The 13,771-nt window shown below is 43.9% G+C and overlaps 1 protein-coding gene across 1 annotated transcript in view; it reads right to left on the minus strand.

Moving 5' to 3' along the window:
- ADARB2 (adenosine deaminase RNA specific B2 (inactive)) overlaps positions 1-13,771 on the minus strand; it is a 320,813-nt gene that overhangs the window by 23,250 nt on the left and 283,792 nt on the right. The window lies entirely within an intron of this gene.

The following is a 13,771-nucleotide window of genomic DNA, read 5'->3' on the forward strand; positions in this document are numbered from 1 at the left end:
CAGGACAAAATGAATTTTTACTGTTTCTTCATCTTTATTTTTTTAGAAGATTATTTTTTATTGCTACACCTCTCTCTCCATTCCTCTCACTTTCTCAGCTCCTGCTCTGACCCTCCCCTGTAGGTACACTGGTCTCCTAGATCACTCGCTTTTTCAGGCAGTTCACCGTGTTGATACACCTACATTTTGCATACATGCGAAGGGACATGTAACTGCTAGGGAATTTTAGTGACTGCATGACAAGATAAGCAGCCCCTCATTTATGTGACTTTGATTTCAGTATGAAAATATTACCTAGTGAGGGGCAAAGCATCCCACAATGTGCTGACAGAGATAAGGAGCCAGTTCAGGGGAAGAAAAAGCAGCAGCCCTGCAAACAACTGTTGAGCACGTGGGCAATTTAAGCATAGGCCAACAGTTATCGGGAGAGAGGGATCTGAAATAGTTCTGTGAGTTTGGGGGGTCTTCTTATTTGATTTTTTTATTTCTTTATTTGATCTTCTCAGTTTCCCTCAGGACCAAAGGAAGCACAAAGGCCAAAGTACTCCATGTCTGGTTGTTATTGTAGCATCTCAGCCCTGGCCTGCAAGTACCAGAAACTGAATAATAAAGTTTTTAAAAACATCCAGGAAGTGTGTGCAAGTGCACAGATCATCTCAGGTTCCAAATGCTCCTATTAACTCGGCCCACATGTCACACTTTGCTCCCCGTAATGCGGGCTCTACCCAGGGTGCAGCCAAGCAGACGGCATTAGCTGATAGGATTCAGGCAGCTGTGGCCAGTGTACGCTTACCCTGGGATACACTTCCACAGCACTGATAAGGGGTTTTAGCTGCTCAACTGCTATTAAATTCAACGGCTAGGGTGTGACTAAAACCCTGTGCTGTACTGCCTGTCTCAGGCTGCTCACATTACTTGGATAGCCGCACACATGCTCCAAAAGATGATCTGTAGCATTTATATAAAATACTAATAACCCCAAGCTCTGAATACTTTCAGGTTGACAATGATTAAATAAATCCAGATCTGCAATTGAAACACGCTTAGTGTTTTTTTTAGCATGTCATTAAGTAGTGCAGGAAGATATAAATATTGAACAAAGAAAAAGATGAGGCTCCATGTGTTTTGCACTGAAGCTGCAGACAGACTCTAGCATATAAGCTGCTTGCCAGCAGTAAAAAATGCAGTCCACTTGCTGGCACAGCCTGCTATGGATCATTTTAAAGCAGTCTCAGAAATATATTTATTTATGCAACTTAAAGTCACAAACTACAGCCTACTGCTGTTCTGCTGTTCAGTATGATCAAAGCATCAGTGACTATGAGCATTTCTGATCTTTGCTGTGCTGGTTCTCCAACTGCTTAATCTCAACTAATTGCAGGGGAGAAGGCGTCTGAGGATGCCTCTTCAACCAGAACAAAATGTCAATTCAAACCGGAATTGGAAAGGACAAATTTAAAAATCATTTGGAGTGGATTTATGATGTGTGCTACACTCAGATGTGGAAATTACTCCTGAGAGTTCCTAAGATAAAAAGGTGCTGGATTATTAATTATTGGATTATAAATTTACACAGGTGCTTTTCATTTAAAATCAGTGAAACCCACTGATTTCAAGCCTTGCCCCTCATTTGCATATTTTCTCCAGGACCAGTTCTGGCTCAAATGGTAATGAAAAAAGCCACTCCATATTTATTATTTAGTTGAAGAGTGAAAGGGAAATGGACGGTGATTAAACAGAATCACACGAGTAAGGCTCTGTCTGAAATTTTGCATGACTGCCTCAGAGATTCATTTTCTATTTCCCTGCTTCAGTGGAGGCTGTTCTCTCCTCATGAAGGAAGAAATAAAACAGCCTATCTTGCATTTTTTCAGTGCTGGACCCTCCATTCATCAGCATGGTTATAAAGCTTCCTTGGAGCAGTTTGAAACAAAGGGGTGGACAGAGAAGTGTTAACACCTGACTGCCTTTTTATTTTGATGGTTAGTAGAGATGCATTTTCCTCAAGTAGGTGCTGAATAAATGCACAATATTACTATTTCTGAACGTGTTGAAGTGAGCATCATGGCACACTGAATGCTTTGGATGTGTCTCTTTTGCTGGGTAGGGTGGCTGGCCAGATAAATCTCTGCTGCGCTCTGCTTTAGTGACCAGCAGAAAGCGAGGCTAAAATGCAGTGGGCCAGTTTTGAAAGCAAGAAACTTTAGGGATATTCTGAAACAAGTCTGGATTTAGGAAAAAAGAATAGGTCTCCTCACAACTTGCAAAGCTGAATTGTGGCTTCTGAGGGTAGGATTCATCACACCGAGGGCTAGGCAGGTAAAAGCAGTGGTCTTGTCTGAGGGTCGGTCTATGGACCTGCCTTTGCGGCGAGTGCAGGGATGAATCCGTCCCAGGAGGGAACACAAGCACCTGGCTTGCATGGGTTAAAAGTACGTTGAGATGAATCCCATAAAGTTGAGATATGACTTTTAAATATAGGCCAGACGGCCTATTGCATCTGAATGCATCCCCCGGGGAGATCTGCTCACTCCCAGAGCCATGTAGTGCCTACGACGCTGTGGCAGAGTTCAGTTCAGATCTGGGGACTGGACCATATCATTAAGCCCTGTATACAAATCTGAACACTGAATATATATTTTATCTGAGAATGTTACAAAACCTGGGACACCTGTAATTTGTGGTACTGAAATTAACATTTGAAATTGAACTTCTTTACCTTTTCCCTCCTCCCTACATCTTTCCTGGCTGAAATCCTGGCTTTGGACAGCAATCAGATATACCATGACCTGATAAAAGATGTTACCTTTAGCATGTTATTCTTTCTCCTCATCATTAATCTTCAAATAACATTTTTCGATCATTCTACTTCTTCCATAATTTTTCATCTGCCAATAGTTTCAAGTGATGTACAGACAAGGTGTGAAAGCAAAGGTAATTTGCCCATTCATAGATTATCTATATGTGGCATTTAATCCAGAAGAAGAATCAGTGATGAGAAAAACTTGAAGTTTGAATCCAAAAGAACAGAAAGGCATTATTTGTCCTTATCTGTTTTAAGTACATATTAATTAAACTGATTTTTGTTAGAGCTGCAGTGTTAGAGACAGTAACTGTAGGGAGGGTGTAAGAACGGTACTTCACCATATTAAAGTTCATCACATTAAAGTTCATCACTGAGTGTTTTAATGAAAACTCTTCATTTTGCTCCATCAAAATGCCTCCATATATGATCACTGAAGAGCAAAATTTCATCTGTTCAGGTGACATAGCACTATTACAAAGACTTTTTATTATTTTTGTAGAATAATATGAAATATGTTGAAAGCTCATCTTAGGGATGCTAGAATACCTTTATGAAACTAACTGCTAGAGCAGAGAATGGCACTCTAACACATGAAACTCATTTTGCCATCAGACTAACTTGTAAGTAAGCCCTGGTCTCTTAACATGCTTTAATCCCTTGGGACAAAAAAAAAATAAAAATCTGAGAAATAGATCAAAGTATGTACCCTACTGTCCTGGTTTCAGCTGGGATAGAGTTAATTGTTTTCCTAGTAGCTGGTACAGTGCTATATTTTTGAGTTTGGTATGAGAAGAATGTTGATAACACACTGATGTTTTCAGTTGTTGCTAAGTAATATTTAGTTTAAAGTCAAGGATTTTTCAGCTTCTCATGCCCAGCCAGCCAGAAAGCTGGAGGGGCACAAGAAGTTGGGAGGGGACACAGCCAGGGCAGCTGACCCAAACTGGCCAAAGGGGTATTCCATACAACGTGATGTCACATCTAGTATATAAACTGGGGTGAGTGGGGGTGGGGGGATCGCCGCTCAGGGACTAACTGGGCATTGATCGGCAGGTGGTGAGCAATTGCACTGTGCATCATCACTTGCATATTCCAATCCTTTTATTATTACTATTGTCATTTTATTACTGTTACCATTATCATTATTAGTTTCTTCTTTTCTGTTCTATTAAACTGTTCTTAACTCAACCTATGAGTTTTACTTTTTTTTCAATTCCCTCCCCCATCCCACTGGGTAGGGGCGAAGTGAATGAGCGGCTGCGTGGTGCTTAGCTGCTGACTGGGGCTAAACCACGACACCTACAAACTGGTTTTCTGTAATGTCTGTCTTTGAGGAACCCCTGGGATCAAAATGTGAGTAACTAGTTAAAATTCTCCTTAAAACAATTTGTTGGCAACAAAGTCATGCACCGTTTCCTCTGAGAGTTACAAATAACTGTTCCAGGCAAGGGGGAATGAGAAGTACTAGGTCAGGCATGGGGAGAGATCCTTCATGCCACCTAAAAACTCAGGCTGCAGACTCCAGCCTGCTCTGGGATAGTATGTTAAAGCCAAAAGCACAAGATTTATCAGTGGAATTAAGATTCTGTGCATGTGGCAATCAAGGAAAGTACAACTCAGACACTTCAAGATTATTATTTTTAATTACTAATTGCTCCTCTCATCTAAAATCAGATGTGCAATGCTGTTGCTTTGGAAGCGCAGCTGCTCCCGCAGAGCAAAGGCTAGAGACCTGGCAAAGGGCTGCGCTAGCGCTGTGAACTCCCTGGTGGAGAGAACTTCTGCCTCTGAAGCCTTTGTGAGCCTTGTCACCAGTCACAGAGGCACATTAGCTGGTCTCCAGCAATGATCAGCTCATCTTTGACAGCGTGGGGAGCTGCTGCTGGTGCCCAGGTCAGTGGCCAAGCAAAACCAGGGCAGTAGCTAGAGGCTGCATGTGGAGAGCGAGATGCCACATCAGTTGGAGGCCAGTGGGGACCAGTTGTCCACCTACATCCTAAGCCTTGCATCATTGTATCTTCTTCCTATTTTTTTTTAATGAAAAATGTTTTCTCTTAAAGCTAGGCTTTGTCTTTCTTTTAAATATACTTTGTGTGAAAAATTGTCAACATCACTGGAATGGCCCATTTGGTGACAATTCTCTCCCCTGCCATGTTTTAATCAAAAAGTGTACACAAACACAAAAGGAACGTTATTCATCATAACCTTCTTTCTTTTATCAACAAAACATGCTGTTATTCATGTGGCTTTGGGATGTTTGTTGTTGTTTGGAAATTGAAATCTTCAAGAGTGATTTAAGAAAAATGTTGTGAAAGAGGTCAGCAAAATATGAAAACAGAAAATGAACCCCATGAGACAGAAACAACAGAAATCTTCAATAATATTGACAGATATTCAGCCCCCCGTAATTGGTATGAGCCTAGAGAGGCTATGGTTCCTGCTGTATCACCAGACATACCCTAGTTCAACTTCAGCTTCTGGAGCTGTGGATGGAAATTGCTGACTAAAGTCCTACGATCTCTGGCTGGAGAAATTCAGTCTAGATCATCAGGAAATCATCCCTGTTGGCCTTAAAAATCTATGGATTGTAATTACAAAATTATTCTGAATAATGATATAATAGTGCTTAGAACATATAGTGCTTTCCATTTAATATCCTACCCTGAGCTTTAATTACCATTTCGCAAAGTTGTGACAGCTGGATACCTTTTATTGCCATTTTACAGGTATGGAAATAGAAATGACCAGAGTAAGGTGAGTTGCTCAAGGCTAGCTAGAGAAGTACCAGCAAAGTCATGGTTAGGATTGAATTGTTTGTCACTCTTATGCAGCTGTCTTCAGATAAGACTCTAAGAAACTTCCTAGGAGTCTAAGGACTTTCAAAAGTTCCACAGAGATCTTAACTGGACCTGGAGTTGCCTGAAAAGCTTTATAAAACTCAGCTTATGAGCTTTACCTGGGACTCCCACTCAGTAGAAGCATAAATTAGACCAAATTAGATCCAAGTGGGTGTAGTTTTTGCCCACAGGGATTTTTCCACCCAAAATACGTGTTGCAATTAGGCACATATCTCTAGCAGGGTATGGGATGTTGGGGGTGGAACTGGCGCACCCATTGCCAGGAGCAGGAGGTCTCTTTGTGCCAGCTTCAGGGGACCTTGGAGAAGCTCAGGCATTATTATTCCCTGGGCTGGACAAATTTGGGGACAAACAGCTTTTCTTGGTGAAATTTTCTACTACTATTCTGAAAGCTCCTCAGCCATGGCCTTTTGCTGAGTAATATAGCCTTTTTATGACATCTGAACATTGCGTCCAAATGCAGTGTTTTACAAAGCCGCAAAACCCATAACAAAGCAGAATCAATAAATACAGTGCAATTCCCTTTGGCAATTCAAGCATTCTGTTAAAATTAGGATCTGATTATGGCTGTGGAAACCTGTTTTCCTGAATCCTAACAAACATATTTTGCTTTACATGAAAGCTTTTCAAAGCTGTGGCCAATGCTGGCTTTGAGCAATCCATAGTTTCCAGCGTATTCTTTCTCTTTTCCCAGACAGACGCACACTGTGCTGACACATCCTGAAACAACAAAACTCAAATAAGCAAAAGCAACCAAGAAAATCACAAGAAGACGGAATTGGGGCATTTTCAATGCATTGTCAAAGCCAAAGAGTTTTCTCATGGTGTATCAATTCTGACAAAGTTTTATAGCAGAGACTGAAGAAAGGGAGCTCTCCAGCTCAGCTGATAGTGAATTCACTGGAGCTCTGATCCAGGACTTGGGAAATAGAGGTTCAAATTCTTCTTTGAGTCTAAGTGGCCTTGAATGAAAATTCTCACCCTGAACTAGGCATGGAAGGAAATGAAGCAGGGTTTTTTTTCTACCCATTGTTAGTGTGCTGCTGACCAGGAGACATGAAAAATACAGGACGTGATCCCACTTTAACACAGTTATTTTATTTCAAAAATTTGCCTGACTGGTTTTGATTTCTTTCCAGCCAGTCAGTACTTTGAGACTTGAAAGTTGTCCATGAAGTGAAGCGGTTATTCACTAGTCAGCTTTAGCAAAACTCCACTGAAAACCTAACTACCCAGCCTGGCAGAGATTAATAACAAAATATGAAGCAATAGCAAACTTTCACAGGTTGATTAATTGGCACTGAAAGCTTTAGGACTTCCAACGTAGCCAAATAAGAGCCTCTTTCAGAGGTGCATTCTGGGGTCAAGCATAATAGCAGCAATAAAACCACGAGTACTTTCACAATCCACCACACTTTCTAAGCCTGGACATCACTAGTTTCTCTGTCAGGTTTAGGGGCTAGAGCTGACCCTAGGGATTGGCAAAAGGTTTAGCATGGCAGGCTGTGTAGGGCATCAGACCTCTTCTTTGGATTACCAAAAGTGATGGGATTTCCAGCAGCCAGAACACCCGGGCCATGTATTCTCAGACCCTCTGGCGCTGCTGCTGTGTCTGAGCGATGGGTCCACCTGAGCCTGGAGATGCCACAGCTGCTGCTTCTACAGCTTTTCCCTCAGGCTGTGTCAGAAGGGCTGCAGGGTTCACAGCAAAGGGCTTGGGCCAGTCCCTGCCTCTGCTCCTTCTGGTTCCTCCGACATGAGTCTTTCTTCTTCTCTCTCCTCCATTCTCTCCCTCCCCTGCAGCCCTTGAGGAGCAGAGAGTGAGTAGGAGACGCTGGGGGAGGAAAAGCTTCTTGCAGCACTGGAGATTGGTCAAACCAGTGCCTGCAGGTCCTGTGTGGGTGCTGTGCATGGGAAGGAGAGGAACTCCACTCATCCCAAAGCTTTCCAGAGCCTCCCCACCCCTCACAGGCCTTATGGTGCTGTTTCTTGCTCACTCCCCCCATCAAAGCTGAACATCACGGATCCCCTCCCCTGCCAAACTTTCCCATCCTCACCATGGCCGTCCTGTCCCAGAGTCCCACTGATCCTTCTCAGCCACACTTCCTTCTCCTGAAGTCCCTTTGCCCACCTTCCCCAGAAGAAGGGTCCCCCACAGTCCCAGCATGGACTTACGTTGGATGTTGGGGAGAAATCTTTGAACTGGCTACACGCAGCACCACCTCCACACCTGGGAAGCCCTGAGCTAAATCAGAGCACTGCTCAGACCCGCAGTGCTCGGGGGGACAGAGCAAAACTACTCCTGGGCTGGGCTCTGCTCTCATCTTTGCCCATCCCGGCCAGGAGCACACTTCAGTTCTGCTCCCAGCTACAGGTGATATGTGTAAGTGATGGAGAGAATTAACCAGAGGGGACAGTCCTGTGACCGTGCTTTCCCTACCAAGTTAACTTAAGTGAAAGCAGCCAGACTCTGAAACAGCATTTCAGCAGCCTGGGAGGATTGAGTTAGAAAACAGGGCAATTACATAGAAAACCAATGACTGCTAACAGTGCTGAGCAGGGATGTAAGTTCCTTGACAGACCAGCTTTTAGTTAACTGTAGAAAGTCTTTGCATTTCTTCTGTATTTACTTGGGTAAATTGAGGCTGTGTCAATGGCACAAGACGGAAGGGGCCATCGCTTCAACAGGACTTGATCTCAAAGGAGGCTGACAAAGGGTGCTGTGCTCACACCCTGAACCCAAACCTTTTGGATCCATCCCAGTCCAGTCTTAGTGAAACAAAAGGACAATTTCCCCTCACCTCCTTTAATAACCGGTTCCCTAGCCCCTGAAGTAATCCAACAGCCTCATGCTGCATCTGCAATTTCTGCAGTATCCTTTACATGACAAAGCAATCTGGGCTGACCACAATAATTCATCCAGTGCTAGGATTATTTCTCCCAAGGCAGTGTTCAGTGCTACAGCCTACAGTGTTGCATGTATTTTTTTTCTTTTGTGTTACTTCTGGGCATGGTTCTCTATGATAATTTTGTTCTGAGGTCCCCCCAAGGTATTGTTCTGCTCAGTCATATGAAAAATAGGAAAAAAATGCACCTTCATCCCAGTTCCACAGACAGGCCATTCATCAGCATAAAATCAACTTTACAACCTAGGAGTAGGCTGCTCCATGCACTGACTAGCTACGAATTTCCAATATGGTCTCCCAAGCTGCAGCAGGCCAGCAGCCACAACAGAGCGATATGATATCTGAGAGCACTTGTACAATGGAAACAAATAATAATGTCCAAGCCCAAGGGATGGCCTGTGGTTACCCTCAATTTTTGTAACAGGGGCAGTATATCAACCTGTTAGGACCTGCATTTTCTTGTAGTTACAGATATCTAATTTCTTTTCAGATCATTGAGTTATTTAGACGGTTCTTGAAATGCTTTTCCCCCTTTAATGTCTACTCACAAGAACAGAATTTGTCCATGTAAACAAAACATGGGATTGGAAGAAGGAAGGCAGAGATTTCTTCCCCTCATGCATCCAATAACATTCACCAGACCCAATGCTTTTGGGAGGGATTTTAGCCCAGATGGCACCATAAGCATCCTCATTGTATTTGCATCCTGCTACCTGCCTGCTGGACCCTGAATGCAGAGCTCTGCGGTTGAGTGTCCTGACAGTCACAGGGGATCATTTGTGTCCATCTCTTGGCCTTAGATGGCCTCTGTTTGAAGTTGGCCCTCTCCAGCCACTCTGCTCAGGATAGGACTTCCAGGGACTGCTGATACGATCTGGGTCAGCCACATCTGAACACAGACCGCTGAGTCGCAGTGTGAGCAGGGCAACCCTTTGAGGCAGCCTGAGATTTGGAGGTTAACTGAGAACGTTTTGTCTGAGAATGGGATGTAAAATCCTGCAGCCAGCCTCACAGGCAGGGAAAGAACAGAGTGAAAGCACACTTGAAGTTGAGAGCACAAACTTGTCCTTCTGGGTACTGTTCAGCTCCCCAACTTCTCTGAAAACTGCAGTGCACATCTCCCCATCACATCACCTACCAAGGCAATGATCCAGCTCACGTGGTTGCAAGTGGATCCTGTTTAGATGAGAGCTCTGTCAAATGTGTGTGCATGAGAGCTTCAGCACAGCTGTAGGTTAATAGACAAGCAGGAGGAAGACCCCATGTGGAGCAGATGCAATGGTGTGTTTCAGACCTAAAGGGAGCGGGGGATAAAACAGGAGCTGGGCTATCAAGGAGTCAATGGTACAAGGCAATACAGCATGTTAGCAAGAGATAGAAAAGCAACCCAGGGGAGAAGAATGGAGACAAGCCCTGGGGCAGATTCTGTTTGTCTCTGGCAATCTATATAGTAAAAAAAGAGAGAGTGCATCTCTAGTGGAAAGATGGACAATGAGGTAAAATTCTGCCAGGGAAGGAGGAGTGGAGAAGTGGAGGATTTATTAGCTCAATTTTTTAAGCAATTCATTTTGCTTTTCAAGAGGCTCTTAAAAAAAAAAAAAGCCAATGTGTCAAGAAGCCCTAAATTAGCTAGGAAGGCACTTTAGCAAATCAAGGGCTTGATTATTCTGTGGTTTGCCCTAGATTCAGGAGAAGGTGTAAAATATGCAACAAATATTACAGGGCTAGCTGCCCCCATGGCTGCAGCTCCACCTCATGAGCTGGAGTGTGTGTGCTGTAATGGAAAATATAGAATCATAGAATAGTTTGGTTTGGAAGGGACCTTTACAGGTCATCTAGTCCAACCCCCTGCAGTGAGCAGGGACATCTTCAACTAGATCAGGTCGCTCAGAGCCCCGTCCAACCTGACCTTGAGTGTTTCCAGGGTTGGGGCATCCACAGCCTCTCTGGGCAACCTGTTCCAGTGTTTCACCACCCTCATTGTAAAAAATGTCTTCCTTATATTTAGTCTGAATCTACCCTCTTTCAGTTTAAAACCATTATCCCTCCTATTGCAACAGGCCCTGCTAAAAAGTCTATCCCCATCTGTCATATAAGCCCCTTTTAAGTACTGAAAGGCTGCTATAAGGTGTCCCCAGAGCCTTCTCTTCTCCAGGCTGAACAACCCCAACTCTCTCAGCCTGTCTTCATAGGAGAGGCATTCCATCCCTCTGACCATTTTTGTGGCCCTCCTCTGGATCCACTCCAACAGGTCCATGTCTTTCCTGTGCTGAGGACTCCAGAACTGGACCTACTGAGTACTCCATGTGGGTTTTCACCGGAGCAGATTAGAGCATCAGCCCCCTTGAAACCTCCAGGAAACCCATGTTAACTTGTGCTGCAGTACTGCCCTCAGGAGACGTCAGAAATCCAGGCATACCTTGCTTGGATGTACATACAGGGAGAAGGTACAGAAAAGGAGACGTTGTCTTAGGCTCCCTGACCTAAAGCACTGAACTGAAGCAGGAACAGAAGGTGAGTGTGTGAAGGAGCAATTAGAGAGTGGTAAGGACGCTGGGAACATGCTGCCTCTTCACCACATAGCTGTGCTACAACCTTGTGGGTGACCTTGGAGACTGGCTAGAGAGAAGGAGCCAGGACAAACCCATAAAAATGCTCACAACTGTCTGAAACCCCCCTGGCATTTCCCAGCCTCCTATTCCTGCAATGCCACCGACCCTGGCTGGTCTCCTCTCCTGCTGTCGCCAGCTCCTGCGCCTCTCCCCTCAGCCTCCTCCCCTGCTCTTGTGGATTGTACAGCCTCCCCCAAAGATTCAGCTTCACTTGAATCCCCCTGTAAGCTCTTCCAGCCTCCTGACCTACACGCACCAAAAAGGAGTTAGAAAACCCTCCATGCTGAGAGCAGCCCTGGTCCAGCTGGATTTTGCCTCTCTTTTAGAGCTGCCTAAGGATGTATCAACAAACAAGTCAGCTCACCTCTGATCCAAGAAGGGCATCATTGCAAATCAAAGTGGGATTTTACCTTTTCTGTCCCGAATCTCTTAGTTCCCTGCATGAACGTGGCATGGGTGGGGGCTCTCTGGACCTCTCCTCTGCATTGCAGCTGTTCACACGAACCACGGTAAGGTCAGATTTTTACACATGCCGCTAACTTGATGCCCTGCACTACCCAGTAAGAAGTAAACGGGGTTTCAAGTGCATGCTAGCTTATCTCCTCCCTTACCAGAACAAAGCTCATAAGAAGGAAATGTGAGACCTCCCTGAGGGTGCTGGGAAGACACGGTGGATAATAGGAAATTTTTGGAAGGAGATTTGAGAAGTGGATTTTACTCACTCCCTATATTGATAAAGGCTTATCATATTCCTTCGCAAAACCAGAAACCACATGGCGAGACACTGTTTTTAAATGTTAATGCATCTTTAGAGAATAATCAGTAACGTTTGATGGCTTGCACTAGCTCTAGGAGAGGCTTCTTTGTTGTTTAAGAAATGAAACAGCATTCATCTGGAGTTTCTTGTCATTACTGGATGAAAGAAAGGTTATTTCTTTAGTAAAAAAAAAAAAAAGAAAAGAGAAGATCTGAATGATAAACATTATAAAATGCTTATCTTCCCAGATGTCTCTGGGATAATGTGAGCTAAAAGGAAATGCTTATCTCACTGAAGGACAGCTTTTGGCAACATGTTTTTTTTACACAGTGCTAAATTATTTTAAGAGCACAGGACAAAGGTAGAGGGATCTGCTTAAAAGAGTGAATTACAAACCAGATGTAGTGCCCCTTCAAGTCCCACTACTGAATCGCTGTGTAACCTTGGGTAAGCCACACAGCCCTTTCCGCCTCAGCATCAGGACACTAATCGGTGTAATAACCAACATGAAAAGTATTTTCGTGACTTCCTACAAGTTTACTGTATGTGTCAGGTGTTGCGTGATTATGTATTTTTAAACACAGCTTCCTGTATGTACTGTTATCTAAAGAAGCATTCCCTCATTAGCTGGTGGATTCATGTGTTTTTCGAAGCAACCCAGGAGCCAAGTAGGGTTCACCACCAGGGCTGGGTTCAGCTGCATATCAATAGGCAGCACGGGCTGTCAGCTGCCCAAAGCACCCGCTTCCTTATGCGTGAAAGAGCAGAATCCATCCTGGACAGCTTTCGGTTGCTCTCAAGAATGGACCAAATTTTAAAAATAATTACAGATTTTGGTGCTTCCGTTTCTGATGTCAAGTAAGGGGTGCCCCAGGAAGCCTGCCTTCTGGAAAACACGAGGGCCTTTAACAAAATATAAAGCCTTTTTAGATATCTCTTGATACACACATAAAGTGGGATGGCAAAAATCACTATTTGTTTTTGATATTCATAGGCACCTTTTTATTTTTAATTTTGTTTTTAAGATGATGCTATGTCTCCTTATTTTGTTACCTCATCAGGAATTTGTCAATTTGCTGTTTGCCTTTTAAACATTTACTTGCTTTTCGTCATTTTATACACCCTGCTGACAGAATGTAGAAATCATGTCAGGTAAGGAAGGGTATTTCCTTCCTGAATAGGTGCATTCTGCTTTTTCGCCCCAGCAAGCTGCTGTTTCACAGATGACAAAAAGATTCCAGTCTGGGGAGAATAATACCTAATTGTTAATAAATAACTTGTACAAATAAGAACCAGGAGTGAAAACTACTGTCTGATGGATTTGCCTGTGAGGAAGTTAGGTCGTTGTGTGACCTTGGATGATTAATTTTACATTACTGTGTCTATGCTTTCTCCTCTATCCATTCTTGTGTCTTGCCTGCTTCACATTCAAGGTAGTCAGGGCAAGGACTATTTCTCAATATATATATGTACATTTAGCAGCCAGCACTATGGGTATTACAGCACTGTAAAATGCATGTATGAGAAGCAATACCTAGGGGCAGAGATAAGAGTGCACCTTGTGCATCGTGCATTTGATCATGGGATGACAGACACGTGTGATAACAAGCCATGGGCCTCTCAAGTCCCCTGTCCTTTGTCGGGGGCATTCCCTGTGGCTTGGCAGGGGCAAAGCTGGTGCAGTGGGAACACAACAAGGACGTGCCTCTGTGATGGCAGGGCAATGACCGGGACATGCATGTTTGGAGGGGTGACAAGATCAGAGTGCTGGGTCATGTGCTGGAGACGGGATGTCTTTTCACGGACAGCAAGCTCTGCAGGTCTGTTGGTGT

This window comes from Buteo buteo, chromosome 2 (genome assembly GCF_964188355.1).
Source record: "Buteo buteo chromosome 2, bButBut1.hap1.1, whole genome shotgun sequence".
Classification (NCBI taxonomy): domain Eukaryota; kingdom Metazoa; phylum Chordata; class Aves; order Accipitriformes; family Accipitridae; genus Buteo; species Buteo buteo.